The sequence below is a fragment of the Bison bison genome, unplaced genomic scaffold (genome assembly GCF_000754665.1).
Source record: "Bison bison bison isolate TAMUID 2011002044 unplaced genomic scaffold, Bison_UMD1.0 scf7180017864043, whole genome shotgun sequence".
In the NCBI taxonomy this organism is placed as follows: domain Eukaryota; kingdom Metazoa; phylum Chordata; class Mammalia; order Artiodactyla; family Bovidae; genus Bison; species Bison bison.
In genome coordinates, this window is record NW_011494615.1 from 7,890,015 (window position 1) to 7,898,033 (window position 8,019).

Below are 8,019 nucleotides of genomic sequence, written 5' to 3' on the forward strand. Positions count from 1 at the left end.
AACACAAACACTGGCCTTCCACCAAAAATAAAAAAACCACAAGCATTGATGTAGCCTGTAAAGACACTTGTGCCCATCTTTTCGCTGGGCTCAGGGAGCCCTGTAACCCAAAGACGGTCTAGACCAGAAGTTAAAGTTGAGGGCTAGTTTTTCTAGAGTGAAATGAAGTTTATGCATGTCTCTCCAGTTTACCTTCCATTACTCGAAAGAATCACTGCATCTTTCCAATTAGACCAGAGTAAACTGACAGAAGCCAGTTTCCAACATCGGCAAACAGTTTTCTTCTACAGCATCCTCTTTGGAGGCAAAAGGATGGGGTGAGGAGTCTGCTTCAAAACTCAACAGCTTATTAATTACAAACAGCAAGGTCCTCTTACTGTACAGCACAGGGAACCATTATTCAGTATCCTATGATAAACCATAATGGAAAACAAATACTAAAAAAAGGAATAATGTATATATGTATTAACTGAATTACTTTGCTATTTAACAAAATTAATAATATTATAAATGAACTACACATCAATAAAAAAAATTAAAAAAAATGTTTACCGGGACTTCCCTGGTGGTCCAGTGGTTAAGAATCTGGCTTACCAAGGCAGGTGAAGCAGATTCCATCCCTGGTTGGGGACCTAAGATCCCACATGCCAGGGAGCAACTAAATCGGCATGCCTGCTAAGACCCAACACAAATAAGTAAATAAATAATTTTTAAAATATTTACAATTGCCTTCTAGTGTGCTATAAGACACTTTAAATATATTAATTGGAATGCTTACAACACTGCTAAGTGTTACAGATGAGAAAACTAAGGTAGCACAAGAAATCTCAAAACCACATTGTCTAAGAGTGGTTAAGTAAAAATAAACCTAAAAAAAAAAACATTTTTCCAACTATACCAAAATGTCCCCTACTATATCCACTTTTCTGCTCAGCACTTATCCAGTACAAGCCTAGAGATGACCCTCAGAAAAAGATCTTCCTCTGACACTTATCTTAAAGAGAGGTAGAGGATACAGACCAAAATCTTCAATGTGGTCTGCCCAAACACACCGTAATCATGACTGCTGATGCCACCTCTTCACCATTCTGGTTTTTTTAAACACCTGTGCTGAAGATGTTCTATCAGATCCATGTGCAGCAAAATCTCCATGTCCAGCCTTTTTCTTAGAAGAACACCTTTAGAATTATGTCAGTTGGTCAAAGATATGAAAGAAGTTTGCAAAAACCTATTGTCATTTCAAGAAAAGAAAACACACACACACATCTTCAATTGTGAACAGTTAAGGCTAGATGGAAGGACACGGCTGACTGAACTTTTCAGGAGTGACAACTAAAGGATACAGTTGCTGACCTTTGACAGAGGCTCAAAACCAACTCAGGGACCCTCAAAATTCATAGGGTGTGGGAGCCAGGAAGGGAGCCCCTAGTCTACACAACTGACCTGATCCACTTCATTGTCTCATGCACACTGCTCTGCTTCATGCAAGTCCCATTAATGTCGGCAGAATGTGCAATTTGCACAAGTTTGTCAGATAAGCAATCACAGTCAAGAATTTAGCCCTGGCAGTCCAGGGGTTAAGACTCCCGCACTTCCACTGCAGGGAGCATGGGTTTGATACCTGGTTGGGGAACTAAGATACCACATGCCCCCTGGTGTAGCCAAAAAATTTTTTTAAATAAATTATGCCCTTATTCATGATCAGGACTCCTCTTCCCAATATTTACAACTTCAACTTGTAGTCTGTATATTACTGAAAGCAGTATCACTAAAGAATACCACTTCCTTCTGCAAAGCAATTATCCTTCAATAAAAACTTAATTAAAAAAAAAAAAAAAGAGACCACCACTTCCTTAGGGCAACTGTGTGGAATATTGTTTTTGAACAAATTACTAATTTCTCATGTCTACTGATCCTTAAACTGGGATCATTATACAGATGTACTAAAAACAGGACTCACTTGGTAGGAACTAACACTCAGGTAAGAAAAATCTACATAAAAGAGGACAAAACAAAACATTGGTCTGATAGCTTCAGATTAAACCAGAATCTCCCCAAATTTCAGCTGGTTTTGAGTGGGAGATGAAAGCCAGGAGTTAGAGGTCTTCCCCTGTTTCATTCCACCCTACCTTCAAAGCCAACCGCAAGCAAAGTAAAACACGAAGGAAGTGGAAGATGCCCTCTGAGGAGGCAAAGAATTACGCTGGAATAGGGTTTAAGCCAAAGTTTCAGATGTAAATTGCCTACGCTCAACCCCCCACACCCCTCCCAATTTTTCTGTTAACAAGTCAGAGCCTTGTCAATCAAAACAGTCAATCTGGTTTCAGTCAACTAGGTTTGTGGATACAGACAAAACCTCAAAGGGAGGAGAATAATTTAGGACTGAAGAAGCGGGAGGTCGCATCAGCTGAAGAGGAAAGATGGCTCAGGCTTCCTCCTCCAAGTCACAAAACTTGAAAGCTCAAGGGAAGCCAGAACAGAGTGGGCTGCGAGGGTGGCATCTTGCTCCCTTTGGGCGACTGTAATTCTTATCAGTACCTTTTCCCTCCCTTCCAAAATAACAGAGGTGGCACAAACAGCCTCAGTGAGTCAAGCCCTGAACTCTTTGTTAGTGTTATGGGGAAAGGCAGGAGGAAACCGTCTGAGTGGTAGAATTCTTCTCAATCTTTCGTTCAAGTGTCATGAAGAATGACATCAAATTGGTCCTTTATTCCCTAAGAATGAATACATCTGAAATAAACCTTGCCCTGTGAGAGAACTGGTGAGAATAAGCAACCCATGCGACTTCAGTAAGCCCCAAAGGAAATAAAATTTGGAGGGGGTTAAATGTGAGAGCTATATAGAATTATCAAGTAAGTTAAAATTCTTCATAAGCAGAAAAAGTTTATAAACTCTTTCTTCTCCTGGCAAACTACTTCAACAACAAAAGAATTTGAACCATTTCACCTCATTTATGGCTTCCTCCAAAGCTAACTCCCTTTCTACATATGTGAAGTTGGTTTTTTTTTTTTTTTTTAATGAAAACATAAGAAGCAAAACAGTTGTGCTCAAAATTTTACATGTGCAGAGAAATTAGGAAACTCTACATTTTAATGTTGGTTTTAGTGCCCTGAAATCTGAAAAGGACTCCCTGGAATTAGCATTTATAAGTAGCTAAAATGGGAAGGAAAGCTGGGATGGAAAAAGGCAATTTTACTCAGTCTTTAAACACTTTCAGACTGCTTTAGTCCTACAACTATTTAACTTGTAAACACTGAATCATAAAGAACGTATAGTGCTATCAAACGAACTGAAAGTACCCATTTTCTTCCTAAAATATTTTCCTTGTTTGCAAAATATATATTCCTAGCATTGGAAATAAAGATCCTGTAGACCAAAACTAAGTCTATGCAACTCTCAAACTAGTGTTTACTCCTTAGCAAGAAAAATTGGTCCTAAGTCTCCAGAGACAGCACTTATTCCACAACAGCCTCAGGATCACCAGCATCCTTTCTGACTCTCGGCTGTGCCTGTGAGGCAACCTTACCAGCACAGCTTGCCAAACTAGCCACTTGCCTGGGAGCCATGTTGGTGAAACTCATCTTTGTGCAGTTTATGGAAGATCAGGCACATTCCTCCAATCACATGTGAATATTTTTTTAAAGTTCACAGTGTAGAGATTATATTCAAAATTAACATACTGACAAGCCAATAGTGAACATTTCTCTCCCGGAGGTTTTCCTCAAACATTTTCATAATTCAACAGATTTCAATCTACAAATATCCACCTGCTGAACTGGATTCAAAGCAGGAACCTTCCAACTATTTCCAAGGTATGGAAGGTCTGATTTTCCGGTAAATAGGTGAGATGTGTGTGCTAAGTAGACATACATCTACCAAGTCCTATCGAACTGGTAGAGGATGCAGAGCAGAAACAACTAGAATGCACATTTTTACTCATTTTTTACTCTTGTCCTTAAACAAAAAAACCTCTTACTATAAATTTTACAATTTACAAGGCACACACATAATTTTAAAACACAAAGGGATGCATGCCTGAGAAAACTTAGCCTCTGCAAATACAGAATAAAATATATTGGTGCCAATTCGGGTAAAGTCGCCATTCATAGGAACTTATTCAAAATAAGATACAAGAGTACATTCCACAATCAATTATTTTAGGCAGCAAACCTTCTTCCTCCAGGTTGTTTGGAGCTGATTTTTGGAGAGTGGTTTCCTCAATATTTGGGGTCAACATTTAGGATCATATTGAATTGGAATTCTAGAACCTATCTTCCAGGGAGTTTGTTACATACACACACACACAGAAATAAACTGCATTAGTCCCTTCATCCCACTTTCCATTCAGCAAACTCAGGAAAATCCACCCCCACTCCCACCTTCCTAACTGGGAACCAACATTGCCATCTTCGGGGTCTACAAAGAAACCCTCAGCTCAAGATGGCAACTAGGTCACCCCTGCCCTACTCCCAAGTGACAGGGCCTTTCCGGGGACCAGAACAGGCTCAGACCCCACTCAGCTTCTCCCATTTACAGAGCGCTGCCGCCCGGCCCTGAACACACACACACCCTTTCTGCTCCCAGTGTCGCCTCCGAGGCAGCCAAGGAAGAGCTTGCTTCCCACGTGCAAGCAACGCAACATTTAAGGGCACCTCGTGACGACGGGAGCCGTGCGCTCCGGTCCAGATCTGCGCCCCAGTTCTCCCCGCAGATGCCTGCCGACCCTGTCTCGGGCCCGCCGCGTCCGGCTGGCGGAGACCGGCTCCGGACTGGTCGAGCCGCCTCCGCCCGCCACTCCCAGGCCCCGTGGGAGGCGCGCGGCCAGCGGTCCCGGGGCGCCGACCACCCACCCCCCGCTCGATTCCCAGCCAGGCCGCCCGCCAGCAGGCCTTTTGGACTGACCGCCACCGAGGCAAAAAACCCAAACTCTCGTTTCTTGCCTGGACCAAATACAGAGTAGGAGGAAGCAACCTTCATTCCGCTGGAAAACCCAGCTCCCTTCTTTTAGTTTTCCGGTTAATGTTTTAAACCAACGCTCAGAGAACCATCTTGTCACGCTAGCGGGGATGCTTAAGGAACGCAGTTTGGGGGAAGAGACCCGACCGGCTACCCTCCTCGATGCCAACTGTTGGACGCACTCTCCCTAAAATTAAAGGGGAAGAGCCAGGCATGGGGGTCCCCTTGCCCAAGGTCAGGTGGCATCAGTCACCATAAGACAAGGGCAAGCTGAATTATTTCATAGAGCCTGTTGACACCGGAGCAACTCAGAACAGCACATTTCAAAAATCGAAGCAGACTGTACCCATTGAAAATCACACGGATTTAGGCATTCCTTTCATCACTATCAGAGGACAAGGCGGTCATCTTCCATAGTGACCTCAGGCTCTTTTCCCAATCGGAAAAGGGGCTTTCTGAAGGCACATCATTCCGAAACTATTAAAGATCACTCCCTTGGAAGGAGAGAAAGAATTTAGGCCAGGGCTGGGACCCCCTGGGTGAACCAGGTGCTTTTCCTCTGAACATCTGACTTTCCCATTCACAGCCCTGGTCTGTCCCTTTAAACTTAAATTCGGTAACATTCCAAACCCAGGAAATATTAAAAAGGTCTAAAAATTAATTTCCAAGTTTTCTTCTTTAAAACCAACAGGGGGGCAGGGGGAGTAGAGTTTGCTCAAAACTGAGAAAATTTCGTGTTTTTAAAGGTTAGTTGGTCTAACAGTGTAGTATCTTAATGCCTCTGCCCAACAATTTCATCAGAACTGCACACGTTAAAAAATAGAATGTTCAGGGCATCCAGGTACCTCCCAGGGTGAGGGGAACACCGCTCACTTCACACACTCCCATACTATTTGAATGGTTTTATAATTTGAAAAGTATATAAACCTTTTACAAGTCTGGCAACACTGAGCATGTACTGTTTTAACCCAAATAAAACGTATACGGATCTTTAACTGGGAATATAAATAAAACCTGACATTTAAACTCAACTGCTGAGAGGGAGGGTTCCATCTACGCCCCTGCCAGGAGGGAAACGGGGGCGGATTCGAGGCGCCCTCTCCCGCCTCCTCCCCGTTGACACTAAACTTCCCAGTGAGTTGGTTCCCTCTTTCCATTCCCGAGATTGGGATTCAGATCTCTTTTACCTCAATCCATTTTTTGAAAGAATCTGCTAGAAACATTCAGCCCTGAATGTGGGAAAACTTTCAGAAGAGTCCATTCAAAGCTTTAAAAAAGGAAGGCAAAGAATAACGGCCCGCCTAGGCTTCGTACCCAGAAAGAAACTTTGAAAATGAGGGATCCACAAGAAGTAGATTAGAATTTCAACTTTTTTCCAATAGAAGAAGCCGGCTTAAGGCCAGCAAGCAATAGCTCCGCCCTCCTCCCCAAATAACAGGTTAGAAGTGGAAAAGGCTGCGCGGGGCAAGCCTCAGCCGCGCTCGCAGCCAGCACGCCCACCCCACCTCGCAGGCGGCGACTCCCACAAGGACTCCTATTCCCCTGCAAGGCGAGTCTAGCATCACGTCTCCCCGAGGGACTACAGGTAGATCCCATCAAGGCACCGACCCTCTCAGCAGAGGCTGAGCCTCAAAACGTTCGGCCCCTTCCACTCATGGGCTCCAATAACTTTAAAGTGGTACACGAGGTGAAAAATATACAAGAAAGGTTTATTCCACCAACAGCCAAGAGCCAAGTGAGCCCAAAGGCTGCCCTTCAGCCCGCGGGCTCTACGTGCCCGGTTCGAGCCGCGTACAGCCGGGATCGGCTTGTTCCCCAGGGGCAGTCGAGCCTCAGGCTGAACGGGGTGGGGACACCTCCCAACCTGGGAAACCGGTTCCCGGAGAGACCGAAGCCGGGGCAGGCGGGGGCAGCCCGAGGACTTCCAGCTGGGTGAGGGCAAGCAGCAAGGTACCCCCCCCCCCGCCCCCAACCCGCAGCTCCGGGCGCAGCGGTGGCCCACGAGGCTCATGTCCACACAAGGGAGGTTCAGGGGCCAGAACGCGCTTTTTCTCCACGTTACGGAAACGGAACCTCGGGAGGTGGAGACCCAAGGCCCTCACAGATCCGCAACTGCCCGCTTATCCCACACAAGGAGGTATCCCAACTACAAGTATAGTCCGCCCTCCTGATCGCGCACGTGGAAAACCAGGGCATTCCGGGCACGTGTACCCCACACTCACCCACTCGATCCCCTAACTCCTGGCCAATGCCTTACTTAAAAGCAACCATCGAGGAACTTTAAACAAACAAAACTAAAGTGGGGGAAAAACCTAAACAGGAGCCCTCAGTATGCCAGGAGGCCTCTAGTGTACCCCCACAAGACCACATCTACGCACGCACACACACACACGCCTCCATCCCGTGCCTTACTTAAAACAATAGCCTGCCCGTTTTGTCAAACAGAAATGAGGAAACCAAAGTCTCTAAAGAGGGGGGGTATCTCCAACCTCGGGAGCTGTCTGGGGGAGCAGAGTAGGGACCCTCGGCCACGGAGGCCAGGTCTACACAGTCAAACATCTGTGTTACCCCAGCTCCTGCCTATACTGGAGACAGCGATTACCACGTTTGGCCAGCCAGAAAACTAGATATGGAAGCGGGAGGAGGGGAAGTTCGCGTCTGGGACCCTCTGTGGCCAGCACACAGAAGCCAGCTCTTCTCCGCACACACAGGGTCGTCGGCTCCATGGCAGTTGACTGCCACGTAGTCAAAAAGAAAAATGTAAAAATCCGGAAGGGGGAGAAGACTCTCTCCTTCAGTCGGGGACCTGCCCGGAGACCCCTGCGAACACCCCCGCAGCTCCCCTGGGGCCCAGACCCGCTGCCCAAGTCGCCGGGCCTCAGTCCCCCGCGGGAGCGGTCCCCACACTCACCTCGTCGTCGTGGTGCTGGCAGAAGCCGAGGCGCTCCGGGAAGACGGAGAGGAGGGAGAAGGGAGCGCCTGGGAAGGGCGGCCCGAGCCCGAGCTGTTGCGCCGCCGCCGCAGCAGCGGCTGCAGCGGGACCTGGCGGGCCGCGTTCGATGT

At 46.5% G+C, this 8,019-nt stretch overlaps 1 protein-coding gene across 1 annotated transcript in view; it reads right to left on the reverse strand.

Moving 5' to 3' along the window:
* The window catches only part of TRIM71 (tripartite motif containing 71, E3 ubiquitin protein ligase), a 61,937-nt gene that overhangs the window by 53,091 nt on the left and 827 nt on the right, over positions 1 to 8,019 (reverse strand). The window lies entirely within an intron of this gene.